This window comes from Oryctolagus cuniculus, chromosome 12 (assembly GCF_051225735.1).
Source record: "Oryctolagus cuniculus isolate XC-2025 breed Fujian yellow rabbit chromosome 12, ASM5122573v1, whole genome shotgun sequence".
NCBI lineage: Eukaryota > Metazoa > Chordata > Mammalia > Lagomorpha > Leporidae > Oryctolagus > Oryctolagus cuniculus.
Window position 1 is genome coordinate 13,926,721 of NC_142878.1, and position 24,959 is coordinate 13,951,679.

A 24,959-nucleotide genomic window follows, 5' to 3' on the forward strand; every position below is an offset into this window, starting at 1 on the left:
TGGGACTGTGCAGGGTACCCCACACCTGGCAGAGGTTCCAGGTGACCAAAGACATGACTGAGTCTGAGGTCCTGGGGGGCAGCATGCATCACACAAGCGTTGCTTTCTTTCCCTGGAAGTATCTGCGGGTTTTTCGGGGTGCCCATGGAACTTGTCACTCTGGGCAGGATGTCAGTGTGCATCCACGGTATTAAAGGCTCAGACCCCCAGCTAAGTAGTGCCTGCCAGTATATGCAAAAACTGTCCTGGCAAATGTCACCGGTGGCAGGACCAACACACACTTGGGACACAGATGCACATATAACATCACACGCATCTTCCCAGAATGTAGAACTCCAGCTGAGAACCCACTAGGGCCTATTCAGAAGAAGCTTGTGTAGGCCTTGTCACATCATGGACAGACAGGTTCGATGACAGGAAGCCTCAGGGATGAAGATTGATGGGACGCGCTGTGGTGCTTGACACCACAGCAGCCTAGCGTGGCAGCTTGGAACAGGCCAGGGGTCTGGTTTCCTCAAGTGTGCTTGTGGTTTGTGTATACGTCACAGGACCGGTCGCTGATGTCGACGAAGCCGTGCAGGGCGGGAAGAAGTGTACTTCTGCTGAGAACTTGAGGCCCTACAAGACACTAGAATTCAAACTGCCCTTGGTGTGCGGGAAGTTCCTGGATCAAAGAGGACGGTAAGCATAGCCAAGGTCAACCCTGGAGGCAAAGGTCATAGCTGTTAACAGCCCCACAGATACCTGTATGCTTGCTGGAGACTTTGGCCACGCCTGGGCCACACCTCTGCAGTGGACCGTCTGTCCTCCTGCGCTGGGGTGTATCCCTGGACTCTGCAGGGCTGCAGAGGTGGTTGGGCGGAGCAGCTGATGAAGCACCAGGCCTTTGGTGTTGAGGGCCCCACCCATTGGCATGTGCTTGGATCGATGATGACTCCCCCATAAACATTCCTTGGAAAAGCTGAACAAAATGAGTGAGAACTCACAACCGTCGTTCTCATCGTGACTGAGGTCCAGCACATTGCCTCTGGCAGGGACTATGGCAGTGAGGGCCCACGATTAGGGTAGCAGTTCTCTCCACAACCCAGGGTGTGCCTAAGTTGAAAGGTCCATTCGTGTGGCTCAGGAAGGCAATCACTCAGTTGTCCATATGGGCAGCAGAGTGCCTTGTGCAATGGTGCTGTGAGTTTGCTTGGCAGCTATCCATGTGGGAAACAGTGGTGAAGGATGTAGCAGGGTGTACAGGGTCTGATTGTGTGGATGTGCCCAGGCCACTTGTTTCCCACGAGGGTCTCCTGCATGTGGCAAAGACCCTGGTCCCTGTGGGGTAGGTCTCAGAATCAAGTCTTTTCGTCTTGGCCAATTGGACCCACGAAGCCCGGTCCCCTGTCTAGCTTTAGGTCTATGAGCTGGTGGTCTGATGTGGCAGCAGAGTTCTGCAATGGTCTCAAGAGATCAGGCATCCCCTTTATATGGCATTGACACTTGGTGGTAGTGCCTGATGACCTGGTGGTAGGAGTTAACCTGGCATGAATGTTGTGTTCCCTTCTCTTGGGAGATTCTTCGGCAGAGTAGAGTGTCTCTTGGGCTGGGTGCAAAGGAAATGACAGGGACAATGGGATGGGTTTGCTCAAGGACACCCTGGTGAGCATGATTGCTGTGAGTTCTCATGGCCGGGAAGAAGGTTAATCCTTGGAGCTCCCAGGGTGATTCCCAGTGATGTCAGAGCTTCTTCATGCAGTAGAGTTTGGGCACACGACTGGTACAATTTGGTTGGTGCCTTGGTGGGATTCTAGGCCAGTAATGTCCCGGGATCCCTTTGCTGAGGGTGTGAGTGTCACGAAATCTTTTGTACTCTTGAGCTTGAATGAAGAATGTTTGCAGGACTCTGCTACAAAGGCTCGGATACTGTGCTGATCCTTTTGGAATGGACATCTCCCTTTACCTGTGCTTCCAATGCAGGAACAGTGAAGTGACGCAGTTATTTCAGGAGTGTTAGGACTTTGGGCATGGTGGCTTCCCTCAGCTTGCAGCAGCAGCTGCTGGACTCCTCAGGCCCTGTAACTCATGCCCCTGGCTCCTGTGCCTGTAATCCTGGAGCCCGAGCCCAGATTGTCATGGCCAGCAGAGATAGCTCGATGTCTTTGGATGGGAGGATGTTTTTAGAGGCATTTGCTGTACCCTGAGGTTCTGAGACTAATCTGCTGCCTGACTGCACCCTGACTTGGGGGATTGGGTCATGTGGCAGGGACATAATCCTGGTGGGTTTCCCTGCTCTGGTGGGTACTCCCTTGTGCTAGATGTGGGTATTGAAGTCCTCTGGGTTGGCAGGTGTCAGGTTGAATGAATCTTCAATGGGTTTGTGGCCCGGTAGCCTGTTCCACTGAGCTGACTTCAGGACATTCGGAGGACTTGGCAGAGTTGGAGCTATTAGGGAGAGGCAATTAGGGAGAGGTCACTGGGGGTCAAGTTTGACCCTGGGTGCATCGGGGCAAAGCCCCTGCTGGCTGCCCAGGCCTGGGAGACCACTGACACACAAATGAGATTGGAAGATGCAGGAGCGGAAGTTCTAGGTTGGCTGTGTTTGCAGTGAGTCTCTTGCTCTTTGCTGCCGCAACACAGAAACCGGAGCAGCTGTGGAGGAGCTCCTGTGATCATACTCACTTGGTGACTCTCAGAGCACCCCACACCTGGCAGAGGTTCTAGGCGACCAAAGGCCAGACTGTGTCTCAGGTCCTATGAGGCAGTGTGCCTCACAAAGTGGTCCTTTCTTTCCCTGGAAGTTGCCACGGGTTTTGGGGTGCGCGTGGAAATTTTCACTCTGTGCCAAATGTCAGTGCCCATCCACGGTATTAAAGGCTCAGACCCCCAGCAAAGCAGTGCCGGCAGGTAGATGTCAAACCTGTCCAGAAAATGGTCACCGATGGCATGACCAAAACATGCTAGGGACACAGACACATATATACCATCACTCACATCTTCCCAGAATTTAGAACTCAAGCTGATAACCCACAAAGGCCTACTCAGGAGAAACTTATGTGCCCATAGTCCCATCATGGACAGACTGGCTTGTGTGTAAGGAAGCTTCAGGAATGAAACTGAGGGGGCGCGGTGGCAGGGGTCACCACAGGCAGCCTAACCGTGGCTTGGCCCGGGCTCTCATTTTCTCAAGTGTCCCCGTGGTTTTGTGTGTACTTCTCAGGACCATTTGCTGTTGTCAATTTGGCTGTGAAGGGTGGGAAGAAGTGTGCTTCTGCTGAGGACTTAAGGCCCTACAAGACAATAGAATTCAAACTGCCCTTGGTGAGCAGGAAGCTCCCGGATCTCCTAGGATGGTAAGCATTTCCAGGGCCAACCCTGGAGACAAAGCCCTTAGCACCTCACAGCCCACAGAGAGCTGTATGCTCACTGTGCATTTGACCACGGTTGGGCCACACCTCTGCAATGGACCACCTGTCCTCCTTGCATTGGGGGGTATCCCTGGATTCTGCAGGGCTGGGAAGGTGGTTGGACTGAGCAGCTGACGAAGCGCCAGGCTTTGTATGTTGAAGGTCTCGCACCTTGGCATGTGCTTGGATCAATGATGACTCCCCCATAAACATTCCTTGGAAAAGCTGAACAAAATGAGTGAGAACTCACAACCGTCGTTCTCATCGTGACTGAACTCCAGCACGTTGCCTCTGGCAGGGACTATGGCAGTGAGGGTCCACGTCCAGGGTAGCAGTTCCCTCCACAACCCAGGGGGTGCCCATGGTGAAAGATCCATTTGAGCGGCGCCAGCAAGGCGATCTCTCAGTTGGTAGCTCTGGGCAGCAGAGTGCCTGGTGCAGTGGTGCTGGGAGTTTGCATGGCGGTTACCCATGTGGGCAGCAGTGGTGAAGGATGCAGCAGGGTGTGCAAGGTCTGATTGTGTGGATGTGCCCAGGCCAACTGTTTACCTCAAGGGTCTGTTGGGTGCATTAGGTCTCTCTGCTTGTGTTCTGAAGTGGTAGTAGTCTGCCGCAGGGCTCTGAAGAGATCAGACATCCCCTTGAGTGTGGCATTGACACTTGGCGGTAGTGCCTGTGTGACCTGGTGGTAGGAGTCAACCTGGCATGATTGTGTGTTCCCTTCTCTTGGGAGTGTCTTCCACAGAGTGGGGTAGTTCTTGGGCTTGGTTCAAAGGAATTGACAGGGACAATGGGATGGGTTGTCTCCGAGGAAACCCTGGTGAGCATGGTTGCTGTGAGTTCTCAAAGCAGGGCAGAAGGGTATTCTTTGGAGTTCGCAGAATGAACCGCAGTAATGTCATATTTTGACCATACCGTAGAGCTTCTGCACACGTCTGGTGCATTTGAAGGTTACTTGGTGGGAGGGATAATAGGCTAGCAATCTTATGTGATCCCTTTGCTAAGGGTGTCAGTGCAGCATAATCTGTAGTACTCTTGATCATGGATGAAGCAGTTCTGTTTCTCAAAGGACACGGTACTCTACTTCTATTTGAAATGGACTTCTCTCTTTGCCGGAGACTCCAATACAGTACCAGTGATGTGACAGTGTATAATCTGGAGAGTTTGGACCCCGGGCGTGGTGGCTTCTCTCAGCTTGCAACAGCAGCTGCTGGACACTTCAGGGCCTATAACTCATATCCCTGGCTCCTGTGCCTGTAATCCCAGAGCCTGAGCCCAGATAGTCTTGGCGAGCAGAGAAACCTCAATGTCTGCTGAGGTTAGAGGTTGTTTTTCCAGGGCTTTTGCTGTACCCTGGGGTTCTGAGACTAATCTGCTCCCTAACACACCTTTTCTTTGGGGGTTTGGTAATGGGGCCAGGGACATAAACCTGTCAGATTTCCCTGGTCTGGTAGGTGCTCACTAGTTCTGGTCATGGGTAGTACAGTCCTCTGTGTTGGCAGGTGTGAGGTTGAATCTTCGGTGGGTTTGAGGGCCGGTTGCATGTTCCCCTGAGCTGATTTCAGACATTTGGAGGGCTTGTCAGGGATGGGGCGATAAAGGACAGGCAATTAGCGAGAGGTCACTGGGGGTCAAGTCTGACCCTGGGTGCATCTAGGCAAAGCCACTGCTGGCCTCCCAGACCTGCGTGACCACTGACACACAAATGAGATTGGGAGATTTAAGAGCACAAGTGCGAGGTTGGCTGTGTTTGCAGTGGTGCTCTTGTTGTTTCCGGCCAGAACACAGAAAGCTTGGGCAGCTATTGAGGATGTCCCCTGATCATATTCATGACTGAGGACTGTACAGGGTACCCCACACCTGGCAGAGGTTCTAGGCGACCAAAGGCCTGACTGTGTCTCAGGTCCTATGAGGTAGTATGCCTTGCACAGCGGTTCTTTCTTTCCCTGGATGCCCTCACGAGTTTGTGGGGTTCCTGTAGACCTTGTCACTCTGGCCAGATGTCGGTGCCCATCATGATATTGAAGGCTCAGACACCAGCAAAGCAGTGCCGGCAGGTAGATGCCAAAAATGTTCAGGCAAAGGTCATCAATGGCAGGACCAATACACACTAGGGACATGGACACTTATGTACCATAACTCGCAACTTCCCAGAATTCAGAACTCAAGCTGAGAACCCACAGCAGCACACTCAAGAGAAACTTGTATAACCAGAGTTCATCATGGACAGACTGGCTTGTGTGAAAGGAAGGTTCAGAGATGAAGACTGAGGGGATGTGCTGTGGCGCAAGACCAGGGTCATCCTAAGCATTGCAGGTCAGAGCAGGCCATGGATCTGTTTTCCTCAAGCGTGCCTGTGGTTTGTGTGTACTTCTCAGGACTGCTTGCTGATGTCAGCGTGGCCGTGCAGGTGGGAAGAATTGTGCTTCAGCTGAGGACTTAAGGCCCTACAAGACAATAGAATTCAAACTGCCCTTGGTGAGCGGGAAGCTCCTGGATCTCTGAAGATGGTAAGCATTTCCAGGGCCAATCCTGGGGACAAAGCCCATAGTACTTCACAGGCCAGCAGGCTTTTGTATGCTCGATGGAGGCCTTGGCTGCACCTGTGCCACACCTCTGTAGTGTTCTGCCTGTCCTCCTTGCATTGGGGGGTATCCCTGGACTCTGAAGGGCTGCAGAGGTGGTTGGGCGGAGCAGCTGATGAAGTACTAGGCCTTTGGTGTTGCAGGCCCCACCCATTGGCATGTGCTTGGATCAATGATGACTCCCCCATAAACATTCCTTGGAAAAGCTGAACAAAATGAGTGAGAACTCACAACCGTCGTTCTCATCGTGACTGAGGTCCAGCACATTGCCTCTGGCAGGGACTATGGCAGTGAGGGCCCACGATTAGGGTAGCAGTTCTCTCCAGAACCCAGGGGGTGCCCATGGTGAAAGATCCATTTGAGCGGCGCCAGCAAGGTGATCTCTCATTCAGCCGCTCTGGGCAGCAGAGTGCCTGGTGCAGTGGTGCTGGGAGTTTGCGTGGCGGTTCCCAACATGGGCAGCAGTGGTGAAGTATGCAACTGGGTGTGCACGGTCTGATTGTGTGGATGGATGTGGAGCCAGGTTAAAACCTCTAAGGTCTGATAAGTGTGGCTTAGGTCCTTGTTTTTTATGCAGTGGTTCCTGGAACTGTGTGCTCCTCTTCTTTGCCAACAGACACACAAAGCCTGGTCACCTGGCTAGCATTAGGTCTCTCAGCTGGTGGATTGATGTGGTAGCACAGTGCCTGTGGGCTCTGAAGAGATCAGACATCCCCTTGAGTGTGGCATTGACACTTGGTGTTAGTGCCTGTGTGACCTGGTGGTAGGAGTCAACCTGGCATGAATGTTGTTCTGCTTCTCTTGGAAGAGCCTTCCACAGAGTAGAGTGGCTCTTGGGCTGGGTGCAAAGGAAATGACAGGGACAATGGGATGGGTTGTCTCTGAGGACACCCTGGTGAGCATGATTGCTGTGAGTTCTCGTGGCCGGGAAGAAGGTTAATCCTTGGAGCTCCCAGAGTGATTCCCAGTGATGTCACAGTTTGATCATGCAGTAGAGTTTAGGCACACGACTGGTACAATTTGGTTGGTGCCTTGGTGGGATTCTAGGCAAGTAATGTGCCGGGATCACTTTGCTGAGGGTGTGAGTGCCACGTAATCTGTTGTACTCTTGCCCATGGATGAAGCGGGTTTGCAGGTCTGTGCTAGAAGGCCCGGGTACAATGCTTCTCTTAATTGAAATGCACAAACCCCTTTTACCTGGACTGCAGAGACAAGACCAGTGATGTGACGCAGTCATTTCAGGAGAGTTAGGACCTTGGACATGGTGGCTTCTCTCAGCTTGCAACAGCAGCTGCTAACACTTCAGGGCCTATAACTCATGCCCCTGGCTCCTGTGCCTGCAATCCTGGAGCCTGAGCCAAGATTGTCTTGGCCAGTAGAGAAACCTCGATGTCTAATGGGGTTGGAAGTTGTTTTTCCGGAAACTTGCTGTACCCTGGGGTTCTGAGACTATTCTGCACCTGAACTTACTCTGTCATGGGCAATTGAGTCATGGAGCCAGGGACATAAAGCTTTTGGTTTTCCCTGGTCCGCTGGTGCTCACTTGTCTGGTTGAGAGTAGAGCCGTACTCCTGGTTGGCAGGTGTGAGGTTGAATCTTCGGTGGGTTTGTGGCCCGGTTGCATGTTCTCCTGAGCTGACTTCAGGACATTCAGAGGTCTAGCCAGGGTCAGGGCAATGAGGGAGTGGTGACTGGGGGTCCATTCTCACCCTGGGTGCATCTGGGCAAAGCCCCTGTTGGCCACCTGGACCTGTGAGGCCACTGGCACACAAATGAGATTGGGAGATGCAGGAGCGCAAGTGCTAGGTTGGCTGTGTTTGCAGTGAGTGTCTTGCTCTTTCCGGCCACACAAAGAACCCCTGGGCTGCTGTTGAGGAAGTTCCCTGAGCCTACTCACGACTTGGGACTGTGCAGGGTACCCCACACCTGGCAGAGGTTCCAGGTGACCAAAGACATGACTGAGTCTGAGGTCCTGGGGGGCAGCATGCATCACACAAGCGTTGCTTTCTTCCCTGGAAGTATCTGCGGGTTTTTCGGGGTGCCCATGGAACTTGTCACTCTGGGCAAGATGTCAGTGTGCATCCACGGTATTAAAGGCTCAGACCCCCAGCTAAGTAGTGCCTGCCAGTATATGCAAAAACTGTCCTGGCAAATGTCACCGGTGGCAGGACCAACACACACTTGGGACACAGATGCACATATAGCATCTCACGCATCTTCCCAGAATGTAGAACTCCAGCTGAGAACCCACTAGGGCCTATTCAGGAGAAGCTTGTGTAGGCCTTGTCAATCATGGACAGACAGGTTCAATGACAGGAAGCCTCAGGGATGAAGATTGATGGGACGCGCTGTGGTGCTTGACACCACAGCAGCCTAGCGTGGCAGCTTGGAACAGGCCAGGGATCAGGTTTCCTCAAGTGTGCTTGTGGTTTGTGTATACGTCACAGGACGGCTCGCTGACGTTGATGTGGCCATGCAGGGCGGGAAGAAGTGTGCTTCTGCTGAGAACTTGAGGCCCTACAAGACACTAGAATTCAAACTGCCCTTGGTGAGAAGGAAGTTCCTGGATCTCTGAGGACGGTAAGCATGGCCAAGACCAGCACTGGGGACAAAGGCATAGCACTTGACAGCCCCACAGACACCTGTATGCTTGCTGGAGACTTTGGCCACGCCTGGGCCACACCTCTGCAGTGGACCGTCTGTCCTCCTGCGCTGGGGTGTATCCCTGGACTCTGGAGGGCTGCAGAGGTGGTTGGGCGGAGCAGCTGATGAAGCACCAGGCCTTTGGTGTTGAGGGCCCCACCCATTGGCATGTGCTTGGATCGATGATGACTCCCCCATAAACATTCCTTGGAAAAGCTGAACAAAATGAGTGAGAACTCACAACCGTCATTCTCATCGTGACTGAGGTCCAGCACGTTGCCTCTGGCAGGGACTATGGCAGTGAGGGCCCACGATTAGGGTAGCAGTTCTCTCCACAACCCAGGGTGTGCCTAAGATGAAAGGTCCATTCGTGTGGCTCAGGAAAGCAATCACTCAGTTGTCCATATGGGCAGCAGAGTGCCTTGTGCAATGGTGCTGTGAGTTTGCTTGGCAGCTATCCATGTGGGCAGCAGTGGTGAAGGATGTAGCAGGGTGTACAGGGTCTGATTGTGTGGATGTGCCCAGGCCACTTATATCCCACGAAGGTCTGCTGTGTGTGGCAAAGACCCTGGTCCCTGTGGGGTAGATCTCAGAATCAAGTCTTCTCATCTTGGCCAATTGGACCCACGAAGCCTGGTCCCCGGTCTAGCTTTAGGTCTATGAGCTGGTGGTCTGATGTGGCAGCAGAGTTCTGCAATGGTCTGAAGAGATCAGACATCCCCTTGAGTGTGGCATTGACACTTGGCGGTAGTGCCTGTGTGACCTGGTGGTAGGAGTCAACCTGGCATGAAAGTTGTTCTGCTTCTCTTGGGAGAGTCTTCGGCAGAGTAGAGTGTCTCTTGGGCTGGGTGCAAAGGAAATGACAGGGACAATGGGATGGGTTGTCTCTGAGGACACCCTGGTGAGCATGGTTGCTGTGCGTTCTCGATGTGTGGCACCAGATTCTCTGTGGAATACTCAGGATTATCCTTGGTGATGTCAGAGATAGATCCTGCAGTGGAGCTTGGCACACATCTGGTGCATTTAGGTTGGTGCCTTCATTGAGGGATTCCAGGCAAGTAATGAGCCGGGATCCCTTTGCTGAGGGTTTGAGTGCCACGAAATCTTTTGTACTCTTGAGCTTGAATGAAGAATGTTTGCAGGACTCTGCTACAAAGGCTCAGGTACTGTGCTGATCCTTTTGAAATGGACATCTCTCTTTACCTGTGCTTCCAATGCAGGAACAGTGAAGTGACACAGTTAACTCAGGAGAGTTAGGACCTTGGGCATGGTGGCTTCCCTCAGCTTGCAGCAGCAGCTGCTGGACTCCTCAGGCCCTGTAACTCATGCCCCTGGCTCCTGTGCCTGTAATCCTGAAGCCCGAGCCCAGATTGTCTTGGCCAGCAGAGATAGCTCGATGTCTTGTAGATGGGAGGATGTTTTTAGAGGCATTTGCTGTACCCTGAGGTTCTGAGACTAATCTGCTGCCTGACTGCACCCTGACTTGGGGGATTGGGTCATGTGGCAGGGACATAATCCTGGTGGGTTTCCCTGCTCTGGTGGGTACTCCCTTGTGCTAGATGTGGGTATTGAAGTCCTCTGGGTTGGCAGGTGTCAGGTTGAATCTTCAATGGGTTTGTGGCCCGGTAGCCTGTTCCGCTGAGCTGACTTCAGGACATTCGGAGGACTTGGCAGGGTTGGGGCTATTAGGGAGAGGCAATTAGGGAGAGGTCACTGGGGGTCAAGTTTGACCCTGGGTGCATCGGGGCAAAGCCCCTGCTGGCTGCCCAGGCCTGGGAGACCACTGACACACAAATGAGATTGGAAGATGCAGGAGCGGAAGTTCTAGGTTGGCTGTGTTTGCAGTGAGTTTCTTGCTCTTTGCTGCCGCAACACAGAAACCAGAGCAGCTGTGGAGGAGCTCCTGTGATCATACTCACTCCTGGTGACTCTCAGAGCACCCCACACCTGGCAGAGGTTCTAGGCGACCAAAGGCCAGACTGTGTCTCAGGTCCTATGAGGCAGTGTGCCTCACAAAGTGGTCCTTTCTTTCCCTGGAAGTTGCCACGGGTTTTGGGGTGCGCGTGGAAATTTTCACTCTGTGCCAAATGTCAGTGCCCATCCACGGTATTAAAGGCTCAGACCCCCAGCAAAGCAGTGCCAGCAGGTAGATGTCAAACCTGTCCAGAAAATGGTCACCGATGGCATGACCAAAACATACTAGGGACACAGACACATATATACCATCACTCACATCTTCCCAGAATTTAGAACTCAAGCTGATAACCCACAAAGGCCTACTCAGGAGAAACTTGTGTGCCCATAGTCCCATCATGGACAGACTGGCTTGTGTGTAAGGAAGCTTCAGGAATGAAACTGAGGGGGGGTGCGATGGCACGGGTCACCACGGGCAGCCTAACCCTGGCTCGGCCAGGGATCTCATTTTCTCAAGTGTCCCTGTGGTTTTGTGTGTACTTCTCAGGACCGCTTGCTGATGTCAGTGTGGCCGTGCAGGTGGGAAGAAATGTGCTTCTGCTGAGAACTTGAGGCCCTACAAGACACTAGAATTCAAACTGCCCTTGTTGAGTAGGAAGTTCCTGGATCTCTGAGGACGGTAAGCATGGCCAAGGTCAACCCTGGGGACAAAGGTCATAGCTCTTAACAGCCCCGCAGACACCTGTATGCTCCCTGGAGACTTTGGCCACACTTCGGCCACACCTCTGCAGTGGACCATCTGTCCTCCTGGGCTGGGGTGTATCCCTGGACTCTGGAGGGCTGCAGAGGTGGTTGGGCAGAGCAGCTGATGAAGCACCAGGCCTTTGGTGTTGAGGGCCCCACCCATTGGCATGTGCTTGGATCGATGATGACTCCCCCATAAACATTCCTTGGAAAAGCTGAACAAAATGAGTGAGAACTCACAACCGTCGTTCTCATCGTGACTGAGGTCCAGCACGTTGCCTCTGTCAGGGACTATGGCAGTGAGGGCCCACGTCCAGGGTAGCAGTTCCCTCCACAATCCAGGGGGTGCCCATGGTGAAAGATCCATTTGAGCGGCGCCAGCAAGGCGATCTCTCAGTTGGTAGCTCTGGGCAGCAGAGTGCCTTGTGCAATGGTGCTATGAGTTTGCGTGGCGGCTCCCCACGTGGGCAGCAGTGGCGAAGGATGTAGCAGGGTGTACAGGGTCTGATTGTGTGGATGTGCCCAGGCCACTTATTTCCCACGAAGGTCTGCTGTGTGTGGCAAAGTCCCTGGTCCCTGTGGGGTAGGCCTCAGAATCAAGTTTTCTCGTGTTGGCCAATTGGACCCACAAAGCCCGGTCCCCTGTCTAGCTTTAGGTCTATGAGCTGGTGGTCTGATGTGGCAGCAGAGTTCTGCAATGGTCTGAAGAGATCAGACATCCCCTTGAGTGTGGCATTGACACTTGGCGGTAGTGCCTGTGTGACCTGATGGTAGGAGTCAACCTGGCATGAAAGTTGTGTTCCTTTCTCTTGAGAGAGTCTGAGAGTGGAGCAGCTGTTAGGCTGGGTGCAAAGGAAATGACAGGGACAGAGGGATTGTTTTGCTCAAGGACACCCTGGAGAGCATGGTTGCTATAAGTTCTTGAGGTGCAGCAGCATGTGTTCCATGAATCACCCAGGGTGATCCCCAGTAATGTCATATTTTGATCATGCAGTGGAGCTTGGGCACACATAGGCTGCAGTTTTGAAGGTTCCTTTGTGGGAGGGATAACAGGTGAGCAATCTTGCGGGATCCCTTTAGCTGAGGGTGTGAGTGCAGCGTAATCTGTAGTACCTTGATCATGGATGAAGCAGGTTTGCAGATCTGTGCCACGAAGGACACGGTACTGTACTTCTACTATTTGAAATGGACTTCTCTCTTTACCTGGGCCTCCAAAGCAGGACCAGAGATGTGACACTATATAATCAGGAGAGTTAGGACCTCGGGTATGGTAGCTTCCCTCAGCTTGCAACAGCAGCTGCTGGACACTTCAGGCCCTATAACTCATGCCCCTAGCTCCTGTGCCTGTAATCCCAGAGCCTGAGCCCAGATTGTCTTGGCCAGCAGAGAAACCTCAATGTCTACTGGGGATGGAGGTTGTTTTTTTGGAAACTTGCTATTCCCTGAGATTCTGAGAATAATCAGCTGCCTGAACACACCTTGTCTTGGGCAATTGGGTCATGGAGCCAGGATCATAAACCTTTCGGTTTTCCCTGGTGCAGTCAGTGCTCATTTGTGCTGCTCGTGGGTAGCACAGTCCTCTGGTTTGGCTAGTATGAGGTTGAGTCTTCAGTGGGTTTGAGGGCTGGTTGTATGTTCCCCAGAGCTGACTTCAGGACATTCAGAGGGCTTGCAAGGGTCAGGGCAATTAGGGAGAGGAAATTAGGGAGAGGTCACTGGGGGTCATGTCTGACCCTGGGTGCATCTGGGCAAGGCCCCTGCTGGCTGCGCAGACCTGCGAGACCACTGACACACAAATGAGATTGGGAGATGCAGGAGCGCAAGTGCCAGGTTGGCTGTGTTTGCAGTGGGTCTCTTGCCCTTTCCAGCTGCAACACAGAAACTCTGTGAGCTGTTGAGGAGGTGTCGTGATTATACTCATGACTGGGGACTCTCAGAACACCCCACACTGGCAGAGGATCCAGGACCCAAAGGCCTTTGTGAGTCTTACATCCTGGGGGCAGCATGCATCGCACAAGTGGTTTTTTTCTTTCCCTGGAAGTTGACATGGGTTTGCAGAGTGCCTGTGGACCTTGTCACTCTGGCCCTGAGGTGGTTGTCCACCCATGGTGTTAGAGACTCAGACACCCAACAAAGCAGTACCAGTACATGGATGCCAGAACTGTCCTGGCAAAGGTCAGTCGGCCCCTGGCAGGGCCGACACATCCTTGGATACAGATGCATATAAACTGTCATTCAGATCATCCCAGAATTCAGAATGCAAGCTGAGAACCCACAAGGCCCACTTAGGAGAAACTTGTATAACCATAGTCCCATCATGGGCAGACATATTGAGTGAAAGGAAGATTCAGGGATGAAAATTGAGGGGCACGCTGTGGTTAAGGACACCACATCAGCCTAGTACGGCAGCTCGGAGCAGGCCAGGGCTCTGGTTTTCTCAAGCGTGCCTGTGGTTTGTGTGTACTTCTCAGGACTGCTTGCTGATGTCAACGTGGCCGTGCAGGGTGGCAAGAAGTGTGCTTCTGCTGAGGACTTGAGGCCCTACAAGATGCTAGAATTCAAACTGCTCTTGGTGAGCGGGAAGTTCCTGGATCTCTGAGGACGGTAAGCATGGCCAAGGTCAACCCTGGGGACAAAGGCATAGCACTTGACAGCCCCACAGACACCTGAATGCTTGCTGGAGCCTTAGGCCATGCCTGGGCCACACCTCTGCATTGGACCACCTGTCCTCCTTGTGCTGCGGTGTGTCCCTGGACTCTGCGGGGCTGCAGAGGTGGTTGGTGGATCAGCTGACGAAGCACCAGGCCTTTAGTGTTGAGGACCCCACCCATTGGCATGTGCTTGGATCGATGATGACTCCCCCATAAACATTCCTTGGAAAAGCTGAACAAAATGAGTGAGAACTCACAACCGTCGTTCTCATCGTGACTGAGGTCCAGCACATTGCCTCTGGCAGGGACTATGGCAGTAATAGCCCACATCCAGGGTAGCGGTTCTGCCAAACCCATGGGGTTTTTGTGGGTGGGAGGATGTTTTTCGAGGCATTCGCTGTACCCTGGGGTTCTGTGACTAATCTGTTGCCTGAACGCACCCTGTCTTGGGGTATTGGGTCATGTGGCAGCAACATAATCCTGGTGGTTTTCCCTGGTCCAGTCGCTGCTCATTTGTGCCGATACTGGAATGCGCAGACCTTTGGTTTAGCAGGTGTGAGGTTTATCTCAGTGGGTTTGAGTGCCGGTTGTATGTTCCCCTGTGCTGACTTCAGGACATTCGGAGGGCTTGCCAGGGTCGTGGTGAATAGGGAGAGGCAATTACGTAGAGGTCACTGGGGGTCAAGTCTGACCCTGGTTGCTTCTGGGCAAAGCCACTGCTAGCCCCCTAGACCTGCGAGACCACAACACACAAATGAGATTGGGAGATGCAGGAGCGGAAGTTCTCGGTTGGCTGTGTTTGCAGTGGGTCTCCAGCCCTTTCTGGCCACAACAGAGAACCCATGGGCAGTTGTTGAGGAGGTGTAGTGTTCGTACTCATGACTGGGGACTGTGCAGGGCACCCCACACCTGGCAGAGTTTCTAGCCGTGGAAATGCATGACTCTATCTCAGGTCCTGGGGGACAGCATGCATCACACAAGCGGTCCTTTCTTCCCTGGAAGTTGCCACAGGTTTTTGGGGTGCCTGTGGTCCATGTCAGTGTGGTCCAGATGTCAGTGCCTACCCATGGTATTGAAGGCTGAGACCCCGAGCAAACAGTGCCTGCTGGTAGATGCAAAAACTGTCCTGTTAAAGATCACTAGTGGCAGGACCAACACGCACTTGTGACACAAATGCACATATACCGTGACTCACATCTTCCCTGAATTCCAAACTCAAGCTTAGAATTCACAAGAGCCTACTCACGAGAAACTTGTGTATGCATAGTCCTATCATGCAGATTGGCTCGAGTGAAAGGAAGCTCAGGGATAGATTAAGGGGATGTGCTATGGTGCGTGACACCACAACAGACTAGCGTGGCAGCTCGGAGCCAGCCAGGGCTCTGGTTTTCTCAAGCGTGCCTGTGGTTTGTGTGTACATCTCAGGACTGGTCGCTGATACGACGTGGCCGTGCAGGGTGGGAAGAATATGCTTCTGCTGAGGACTTGAGAACCTAGAGGACGCTAGAATTCAAACGGCCTTTGGTGAGCGGGAAGCTCCTGGATCTCTGAGGATGGTAAGCATGGCCCAGGCCAGCACTAGGCAAAAAGCCATATCACTTGACAGCCCCACAGACACCTGAATGCTCGTTGGATCCTTTGGTCGTGCCACGGCCACACCTCTGCAGTGGTTGCCTTCCTCCCTGCACTGGGGCACATCCCTGGATTCTGTGCGGTGAAAAGATGGTTAGACTGAGCAGCTGACGAAGCACCAGGCCTTCAGTGTTGAGGGCCCTACACCTTGGCATGTGCTTGGATCGATGATGACTGCCCCATAAAGATTCCTTGGAAAAGCTGAACAAAATGAGTGAGAACTCACAACCGTCGTTCTCATCATGACTGAGGTCCAGCACATTGCCTCTGGCAGGGACTATGGCAGTGAGGGCCCACGTCCAGATAGCGGTTCTCTCTACAACCCCAGGGGTGCCCATGGTGAATGGTCCATTCGAGCAGCCCCAGGGGGACGATCCCTCAGCTGTCTGCTCAAAGCAGAAGATTGCCTGGTGCAGTGGGGCTGGGAGTTTGCGTGGCGGCTCCCATCCTGGGCAGCAGTGGTGAGGATGCAGCAGGGTGTGCAGGATCCAATTGTGTGGATGCAGGCGGAGCCAAGTATTCACCTCAGGGGTCTGCTGGGTGTGGCCAAGGCCCTGGTTGTCTGTGCAGTGGTTCTCTGAACGGAGTGCTCCTCTTCCTGGCCAACAGCAGACACAAAGTATGATTGCCTGGCTAGCATTAGGTCTGTCAGCTGGTAGTCTGATGTGGCAGCAGAGTGCTGGAGGGCTATGAAGAGATCGGACAACCCCTTGAGTGTGGCATTGACACTTGGCAGTAGTGCCTGTGTGAGCTGGTGGTAGGAGTCAACCTGGCATGAATGTTGTGTTCCCTTCTCTTGGGAGAGTCTTCCACAGAGTAGAGTGTCTCTTGGGCTGGGTGCAAAGGAAATGACAGGGACAATGGGATGGGTTGTCTCTGAGGACACCCTGGTGAGCATGGTTGCTGTGATTTCCTTTTTTTTTTTTTTTTTTGCTGTGATTTCTTGATGTGTGGCACCAGGTTCTCTGTGGAATACTCAGGATTATCCTTGGTGATGTCAGAGATAGATCCTGCAGTGGAGCTTGGCACACATCTGGTGCATTTAGGTTGGTGCCTTGGTTTGAAGGATTCCAGGCAAGTAATGTGCCAGGATCACTTTGCTGAGGGTGTGAGTGCCACGAAATCTTTTGTACTCTTGAACTTGAATGAAGAATGTTTGCAGGACTCTGCTACAAAGGCTTGGGTACTGTGCTGATCCTTTTGAAATGGACATCTCCCTTTACCTGTGCTTCCAATGCAGGAACAGTGAAGTGACACAGTTAACTCAGGAGAGTTAGGACCTTGGGCATGGTGGCTTCCCTCAGCTTGCAGCAGCAGCTGCTGGACTCCTCAGGCCCTGTAACTCATGCCCCTGGCTCCTGTGCCTGTAATCCTGGAGCCCGAGCCCAGATTGTCTTGGCCAGCAGAGATAGCTCGATGTCTTGTGGATGGGAGGATATTTTTAGAGGCATTTGCTGTACCCTGAGGTTCTGAGACTAATCTGCTCCCTGACTGCACCCTGACTTGGGGGATTGGGTCATGTGGCAGGGACATAATCCTGGTGGGTTTCCCTGCTCTGGTGGGTACTCCCTTGTGCTAGATGTGGGTATTGAAGTCCTCTGGGTTGGCAGGTGTCAGGTTGAATCTTCAATGGGTTTGTGGCCCGGTAGCCTGTTCCACTGAGCTGACTTCAGGACATTCGGAGGACTTGGCAGGGTTGGGGCTATTAGGGAGAGGCAATTAGGGAGAGGTCACTGGGGGTCAAGTTTGACCCTGGGTGCATCGGGGCAAAGCCCCTGCTGGCTGCCCAGGCCTGGGAGACCACTGACACACAAATGAGATTGGAAGATGCAGGAGCGGAAGTTCTAGGTTGGCTGTGTTTGCAGTGAGTTTCTTGCTCTTTGCTGCCGCAACACAGAAACCGGAGCAGCTGTGGAGGAGCTCCTGTGATCATACTCACTCCTGGTGACTCTCAGAGCACCCCACACCTGGCAGAGGTTCTAGGCGACCAAAGGCCAGACTGTGTCTCAGGTCCTATGAGGCAGTGTGCCTCACAAAGTGGTCCTTTCTTTCCCTGGAAGTTGCCACGGGTTTTGGGGTGCGCGTGGAAATTTTCACTCTGTGCCAAATGTCAGTGCCCATCCACGGTATTAAAGGCTCAGACCCCCAGCAAAGCAGTGCCGGCAGGTAGATGTCAAACCTGTCCAGAAAATGGTCACCGACGGCAGGACCAACACATACTAGGGACACGGACACATATATACTGTCACTCACATCTTCCCAGAATTTAGAACTCAAGCTGATAACCCACAAAGGCCTACTCAGGAGAAACTTGTGTGCCCATAGTCCCATCATGGACAGACTGGCTTGTGTGTAAGGAAGCTTCAGGGATGAAGATTGAGGGGGGGCACGATGGCACGGGTCACCACGGGCAGCCTAACCGTGGCTCGGCCGGGGCTCTCGTTTTATCAAGTGTCCCTGTGGTTTTGTGTGTACTTCTCAGGACCACTTGCTGATGTCAACGTGGCCGTGCAGGGTGGGATAAGTGTGTTTCTGCTGAGGACTTGAGGCCCTACATGATGCTAGAATTCAAACTGCCCTTGGTGAGCGGGAAGCTCCTGGATCTCTGAGGACGGTAAGCATTTCCAGGGCCAACACTGGAGACAAAGCCCTTAGCACCTCACAGCCCACAGAGAGCTGTATGCTCACTGTGCATTTGGCCACGGTTGGGCCACACCTCTGCAGTGGACCGCCTGTCCTCCTTGCATTGGGGGGTATCCCTGGACTCTGCAGGGCTGGGAAGGTGGTTGGACTGAGCAGCTGACGAAGCGCCAGGCTTTGTATGTTGAAGGTCTCGCACCTTGGCATGTGCTTGGATCAATGATGACTCCCCCATAAACATTCCTTGGAAAAGCTGAACAAAATGAGTGAGAACTCACAACCGTCGTTCTCATCGTGACTGAGGTCCAGCACATTGCCTCTGGCAGGGACTATGGCAGTGAGGGCCCATGTCCAGGGTAGCAGTTCCCTCCACAACCCAGGGGGTGCCCATGGTGAAAGATCCATTTGAGCGGTGCCAGCAAGGCGATCTCTCAGTTGGTAGCTCTGGGCAGCAGAGTGCCTGGTGCAGTGATGCTGAGAGTTTTCATGGCAGTTCCCCACGTGGGCAGCAGTGGCGAAGGATGCAGCAGGGTGTGCAGGATCTGATTGTGTGGATGTGCCCATGCTAAGTGTATACCTCAAGGGTCTGTTGGGTGCAGCTGAGGCTCCGGTTGCCTGTGTAGTGGGTCTTGGTACTGAGTGCTCCTCTTCTTGGCCAACAGGAGACATGAAGCCCGGTCCTCTGGCTAGCATTAGGTTTCTCTGCTTGTGTTCTGAAGTGGCAGTAGTCTGCCGCAGGGCTCTGAAGAGATCAGACATCCCCTTGAGTGTGGCATTGACACTTGGCGGTAGTGCATGTGTGATCCGGTGGTAGGAGTCAACCTGGCATGAATGTTGTGTTCCCTTCTCTTGGGAGTGTCTTCCACAGAGTAGAGTGGCTCTTGGGCTGGGTGCAAAGGAAATGACAGGGACAATGGGATGGGTTGTCTCCGAGGACACCCTGGTGAGCATGGTTCCTGTGAGTTCTGTAGGTGGGGCAGAATGGTATTCCTTGGGTCATCCATGGTGATCCTCGGTAATGTCATATTTTCACCCTACAGTAGAGCTTGTACACACGTCTGGGGCAGTTTTGAAGGTTACTTGGTGGGAGGGATAATAGGCTAGCAATCTTATGTGAACCCTTTGTTGAGAGTGTGAGTGCAGCATAATCTGTAGTACTCTTGATCATGGATGAAGCAGGTTTGCAGTTCTGTTTCACGAAGGACACGGTACTCTACTTCTATTTGAAATGGACTTCTCTCTTTGCCGGAGACTCCAGTACAGTACCAGTGATGTGACAGTGTATAATCTGGAGAGTTAGGACCCCGGGCGTGGTGGCTTCTCTCAGCTTGCAACAGCAGCTGCTGGACACTTCAGGGCCTATAACTCATGCCCCTGGCTCCTGTGCCTGTAATCCCAGAGCCTGAGCCCAGATAGTCTTGGCGAGCAGAGAAACCTCAATGTCTGCTGAGGTTAGAGGTTGTTTTTCCAGGGCTTTTGCTGTACCCTGGGGTTCTGAGACTAATCTGCTCCCTAACACACCTTTTCTTTGGGGGTTTGGTAATGGGGCCAGGGACATAAACCTGTCAGATTTCCCTGGTCTGGTAGGTGCTCACTAGTTCTGGTCATGGGTAGTACAGTCCTCTGTGTTGGCAGGTGTGAGGTTGAATCTTCGGTGGGTTTGAGGGCCGGTTGCATGTTCCCCTGAGCTGACTTCAGAACATTTGGAGGGCTTGTCAGGGATGGGGTGATAAAGGAGAGGGAATTAGCGAGAGGTCACTGGGGGTCAAGTCTGACCCTGGATGCATCTAGGCAAAGCCACTGCTGGCCTCCCAGACCTGCGTGACCACTGACACACAAATGAGATTGGGAGATTTAAGAGCGCAATTGTGAAGTTGGCTGTGTTTCAGCGGTGCTCTTGACGTTTCCGGCCACAACACAAAACCCTAGGCAGCTATTGAGGATGTCCCCTGATCATATTCATGACTGAGGACTGTGCAGGGTACCCCACACCTGGCAGAGGTTCTAGGCGACCAAAGGCCTGACTGTGTCTCAGGTCCTATGAGGTAGTATGCCTTGCAAAGTGGTGTTTTCTTTCCCTGGAATCTGCCACAAGTCTGTGGAGTTCCTGTGGACCTTGTCACTCTGGCCAGATGTCGGTGCCCATCATGATATTGAAGGCTCAGACACCAGCAAAGCAGTGCCGGCAGGTAGATGCCAAAAATGTTCAGGCAAAGGTCATCGATGGCAGGACCAATACACACTAGGGACATGGACACTTATGTACCATAACTCGCAACTTCCCAGAATTCAGAACTCAAGCTGAGAACCCACAATAGCACACTCAAGAGAAACTTGTATAACCAGAGTTCATCATGGACAGACTGGCTTGTGTGAAAGGAAGGTTCAGAGATGAAGATTGAGTGAATGCATTGTGGCGCAGGGACCAGGGTCATCCTAAGCATTGCAGGTCAGAGCAGGCCATGGCTCTGTTTTTCTCAAGCGTGCCTGTGGGTTTGTGTGTACTTCTCAGGACTGCTTGCTGATGTCAACGTGGCCGTGCAGGGTGGCAAGAAGTGTGCTTCTGCTGAGGACTTGAGGCCCTACAAGACGATAGAATTCAAACTGCCCTTGGTAAGCGGGAAGCTCCTGGATCTCTAAGGATGGTAAGTGTCGCTCCCCGTCTTCGTGGAGGAATGACACAGGACCCTGCGCTGTTCTTTTGTCTGCTCGGCCCTCCCCGGGTTTGCTGCTGGTTCTTCCCGGGTTGGCTACCGACCCTTCCACCTCCGTGGAAGGGCGGTTCCCCCTGCCACTTTCCCCACTTCCGCGGGGGAGCGGCACACCGCTGGCCGGCTCTCTCGGGGGCTGCACAGGTGTTCCTTCAGATAGATGTTCCCTGATGCATGTTGTCTCTCTCCTCCTTTATAGTCCTCTTCCACCAATCCCAACTCTGCTACCCACACGCCAAGTACGCTGCTCTCCTCCAATCAGGAGCAGGTCCTACAGTTTATTGGTTGAATTGGGGGCAGCTGTGTAGAAGCTGTTTCTCCCTTCCCAGCGCCATATTGTGGGAGAGCAGATGCAGAGAATAAGTCTTAATTCCAGTAACTTAGTCTAGTCCGAGTTGCTCCCAGTTGCTCCCCACAGTAAGCATTTCCAGGGCCAACCCTGGGGACAAAGACCATAGCACTTCACAGGACAGCAGGCTTTTGCATGCTAGCTGGATCCCTTGGCCGCACCTGGGCAACACGTCTGGAGTGTTCTGCCTGTCCTACTTGCACTGTGGCATGTCCCTGGACACTGTGGGCCTGGGAAGGTGGTCAGGCAGAGCAGCTGATGAAGCACCAGGCCTTTGGTGTTGAGGACCCCACCCATTGGCATGTGCTTGGATCAATGATGACTCCCCCATAAACATTCCTTGGAAAAGCTGAACAAAATGAGTGAGAACTCACAACCGTCGTTCTCATCGTGACTTAGGTCCAGCACATTGCCTCTGGCAGGGACCATGGCAGTAATGGCCCACTACCAGGGTAATGGTTCTGTCAAACCCATGGAGTGCTCATGGTGAAAGGTCCATTAGAGCAGCCCCAGGGGGACGATCCCTCAGTTGTCTGCTCTGGGCAGAAGATTGCCTTGTTCATTGGTGAAGTGAGTTTGTGTGGCAGGTCCCCACGTGGGCAGCAGCGTTGAAGGATGCAACAGGGTGTGCAGGTTCGGATTGTGTGGATGAACCCAGGCCATGTATTCAACTCGAGGGTCTGCTGGGTGTGGTCGAGGCCCTGGTTGTCTGTGGAGTGGGTCTCAGAATCGGGTGGTCCTCTACCTGGCCAACAGGAGACACAAATCCTGGTCACCTGGCTAGCATTAGGTCTCTCAGCTGGTGGTCTGATGTGGCAGCAGAGTGCCGGAGGGCTCTGAAGAGATCAGACATCCCCTTGAGTGTGGCATTGACACTTGGCAGTAGTGCCTGTGTGACCTGGTGGTAGGAGTCAACCTGGTATGAATGTTGTGTTCCCTTCTCTTGGGAGAGCCTTCCACAGAGTAGAGTGTCTCTTGGGCTGGGTGCAAAGGAAATGACAGGGACAATGGGATGGGTTGTCTCTGAGGACACCCTGGTGAGAATGGTTGCTGTGAGTTGTCGTGGCCAGGCAAAAAGTTAATCCTTGGAGCTCCCAGGGTGATTCCCAGTGATGTCACAGTTTGATCATGCAGTAGAGTTTAGGCACACGACTGGTACAATTTGGTTGGTGCCTTGGTGGGATTCTAGGCAAATAATGTGCTGGGATTCTTTTGCTGAGGGTGTGAGAGCCACGTAATCTGTTGTACTCTTGACCATGGATGAAGCAGGTTTGCTGGACTGTGCCACGGAGGCCAAGGTACTATGCTTCTCCTATTTGAAATGGACAAACCCCCTTTACCTGGAATCAGAGGCAGAACCAGTGATGTGGTGCAGTTAACTCAGGAGAGTTAGGACCTTGGACATGGTGGCTTCCCTCAGCTTGCACAGCAGCTGGTGGACACTCCAGGGCCTATAACTCATGCCCCTGGCTCCTGTGCCTGCAATCCTGGAGCCTGAGCCCAGATTGTCTTGGCCAGTAGAGAAACCTCGATGTCTAATGGGGTTGGAAGTTGTTTTTCTGGAAACTTGCTGTACCCTGGGGTTCTGAGACTATTCTGCACCTGAACTTACTCTGTCATGGGCAATTGAGTCATGGAGCCAGGGACATAAAGCTTTTGGTTTTCCCTGGTCCGCTGGTGCTCACTTGTCTGGTTGAGGGTAGAGCCGTACTCCTGGTTGGCAGGTGTGAGGTTGAATCTTCGGTGGGTTTGTGGCCCGGTTGCATGTTCTCCTGAGCTGACTTCAGGACATTCAGAGGTCTAGCCAGGGTCAGGGCAATGAGGGAGAGGTGACTGGGGGTCCATTCTCACCCTGGGTGCATCTGGGCAAAGCCCCTGTTGGCCACCTGGACCTGTGAGGCCACTGGCACACAAATGAGATTGGGAGATGCAGGAGCGCAAGTGCTAGGTTGGCTGTGTTTGCAGTGAGTGTCTTGCTCTTTCCGGCCACACAAAGAACCCCTGGGCTGCTGTTGAGGAAGTTCCCTGAGCCTACTCATGACTTGGGACTGTGCAGGGTACCCCACAACTGGCAGAGGTTCCAGGTGACCAAAGACATGACTGAGTCTGAGGTCCTGGGGGGCAGCATGCATCACACAAGCGTTGCTTTCTTTCCCTGGAAGTATCTGCGGGTTTTTCGGGGTGCCCATGGAACTTGTCACTCTGGGCAAGATGTCAGTGTGCATCCACGGTATTAAAGGCTCAGACCCCCAGCTAAGTAGTGCCTGCCAGTATATGCAAAAACTGTCCTGGCAAATGTCACTGGTGGCAGGACCAACACACACTTGGGACACAGATGCACATATAGCATCTCACGCATCTTCCCAGAATGTAGAACTCCAGCTGAGAACCCACTAGGGCCTATTCAGGAGAAGCTTGTGTAGGCCTTGTCAATCATGGACAGACAGGTTCAATGAAGGAAGCCTCAGGGATGAAGATTGATGGGATGTGCTCTGGTGCTTGACACCACAGCAGCCTAGCGTGGCAGCTCGGAACAGGCCAGAGATCTGGTTTCCTCAAGCGTGCTTGTGCTTTGTGTATACGTCACAGGACCGGTCGCTGATGTCGACGTGGCCGTGCAGGGTGGGAAGAAGTGTACTTCTGCTGAGAACTTGAGGCCCTACAAGACACTAGAATTCAAACTGCCCTTGTTGAGTAGCAAGTTCCTGGATCTCTGAGAAAGGTAAGCATGGCCAAGGTCAACCCTGGGGACAAAGGTCATAGCTCTTAACAGCCCCGCAGATACCTGTATGCTTGCTGGAGACTTTGGCCACACCTGGGCCACACCTCTGCAGTGCACCCTCTGTTCTCCTGTGCTGAGGTGTATACCTGGACTCTGGAGGGCTGCAGAGGTGGTTGGGCGGAGCCGCTGATGAAGCACCAGGCCTTTTGGTGTTGAGGATCCCACCCATTGGCATGTGCTTGGATCAATGATGACTCCCCCATAAACATTCCTTGGAAAAGCTGAACAAAATGAGTGAGAACTCACAACCGTCGTTCTCATCGTGACTTAGGTCCAGCACATTGCCTCTAGCAGGGACTATGGCAGTGAGGGCCCACGTCCAGGGTAGCGGTTCTCTCCACAACCCAGGGTGTGGCAATCCCTCAGTTGTCCAATCTGGGCAGCAGAGTGCCTTGCGCAATGGTGCTATGAGTTTGCGTGGCGGCTCCCCACGTGGGCAGCAGTGGCGAAGGATGTAGCAGGGTGTACAGGGTCTGATTGTGCGGATGTGCCCAGGCCACTTATTTCCCACGAGAGTCTGCTGCATGTGGCAAAGACCCTGGTCCCTGTGGGGTAGGTCTCAGAATCAAGTCTTCTCATCTTTGCCAATTGGACCCACGAAGCTCGGTCCCCTGTCTAGGTTTAGGTCTAGGAGCTGGTGGTCTGATGTGGCAGCAGAGTTCTGCAATGGTCTGAAGAGATCAGACATCCCCTTGAGTGTGGCATTGACACTTGGCGGTAGTGCCTGTGTGACCTGGTCGTAGGAGTCAACCTGGCAAGAATGTTGTGTTCCCTTCTCTTGAGAGAGTCTGAGAGTGGAGCAGCTCTTAGGCTTGGTACAAATAAAATGACAAGGACAGAGGGATGGGTTTTCTCAAGGACACCCTGGAGAGCATGGTTGCTATAAGTTCTTGAGGTGCAGCAGCTTGTACTCCATGAA

The 24,959-nt window shown here is 53.1% G+C and overlaps 11 non-coding genes across 56 annotated transcripts in view; all 11 read left to right on the plus strand.

The window, feature by feature from the left end:
* Positions 1-24,959, plus strand: part of LOC149122944 (uncharacterized) — a 104,538-nt gene that overhangs the window by 12,789 nt on the left and 66,790 nt on the right. For 35 of the 46 annotated variants that reach the window (XR_016217222.1, XR_016217226.1, XR_016217224.1 and 32 more), the window contains 10 exons: positions 549-681; positions 3,203-3,335; positions 5,768-5,899; positions 8,422-8,554; positions 11,079-11,210; positions 13,747-13,879; positions 15,352-15,482; positions 18,041-18,172; positions 20,711-20,843; positions 23,848-23,980. This is a non-coding gene — a transcript (uncharacterized LOC149122944). The remainder of the gene's footprint in view (positions 1-548; positions 682-3,202; positions 3,336-5,767; positions 5,900-8,421; positions 8,555-11,078; positions 11,211-13,746; positions 13,880-15,351; positions 15,483-18,040; positions 18,173-20,710; positions 20,844-23,847; positions 23,981-24,959) is intronic. The other 11 variants (XR_016217231.1, XR_016217262.1, XR_016217232.1 and 8 more) reach the window with 8 other exon arrangements.
* On the plus strand, positions 922-1,015 carry LOC127483997 (small nucleolar RNA SNORD116). Its single transcript, XR_007910780.1, has one exon. It is a non-coding gene; the product is annotated as a small nucleolar RNA SNORD116 (small nucleolar RNA).
* LOC127484016 (small nucleolar RNA SNORD116) lies at positions 3,575-3,668 on the plus strand. Its single transcript, XR_007910799.1, has one exon. It is a non-coding gene; the product is annotated as a small nucleolar RNA SNORD116 (small nucleolar RNA).
* Positions 6,141-6,234, plus strand: LOC127484015 (small nucleolar RNA SNORD116). Its single transcript, XR_007910798.2, has one exon. It is a non-coding gene; the product is annotated as a small nucleolar RNA SNORD116 (small nucleolar RNA).
* On the plus strand, positions 8,794-8,887 carry LOC127483993 (small nucleolar RNA SNORD116). Its single transcript, XR_007910776.1, has one exon. It is a non-coding gene; the product is annotated as a small nucleolar RNA SNORD116 (small nucleolar RNA).
* LOC127483996 (small nucleolar RNA SNORD116) lies at positions 11,451-11,544 on the plus strand. The gene has a single exon (XR_007910779.1). It is a non-coding gene; the product is annotated as a small nucleolar RNA SNORD116 (small nucleolar RNA).
* On the plus strand, positions 14,119-14,212 carry LOC127483995 (small nucleolar RNA SNORD116). Its single transcript, XR_007910778.1, has one exon. It is a non-coding gene; the product is annotated as a small nucleolar RNA SNORD116 (small nucleolar RNA).
* LOC127484014 (small nucleolar RNA SNORD116) lies at positions 15,720-15,813 on the plus strand. Its single transcript, XR_007910797.1, has one exon. It is a non-coding gene; the product is annotated as a small nucleolar RNA SNORD116 (small nucleolar RNA).
* LOC138844849 (small nucleolar RNA SNORD116) lies at positions 18,412-18,505 on the plus strand. The gene has a single exon (XR_011381211.1). It is a non-coding gene; the product is annotated as a small nucleolar RNA SNORD116 (small nucleolar RNA).
* On the plus strand, positions 21,568-21,661 carry LOC138844851 (small nucleolar RNA SNORD116). Its single transcript, XR_011381213.1, has one exon. It is a non-coding gene; the product is annotated as a small nucleolar RNA SNORD116 (small nucleolar RNA).
* LOC138844852 (small nucleolar RNA SNORD116) lies at positions 24,222-24,315 on the plus strand. Its single transcript, XR_011381214.1, has one exon. It is a non-coding gene; the product is annotated as a small nucleolar RNA SNORD116 (small nucleolar RNA).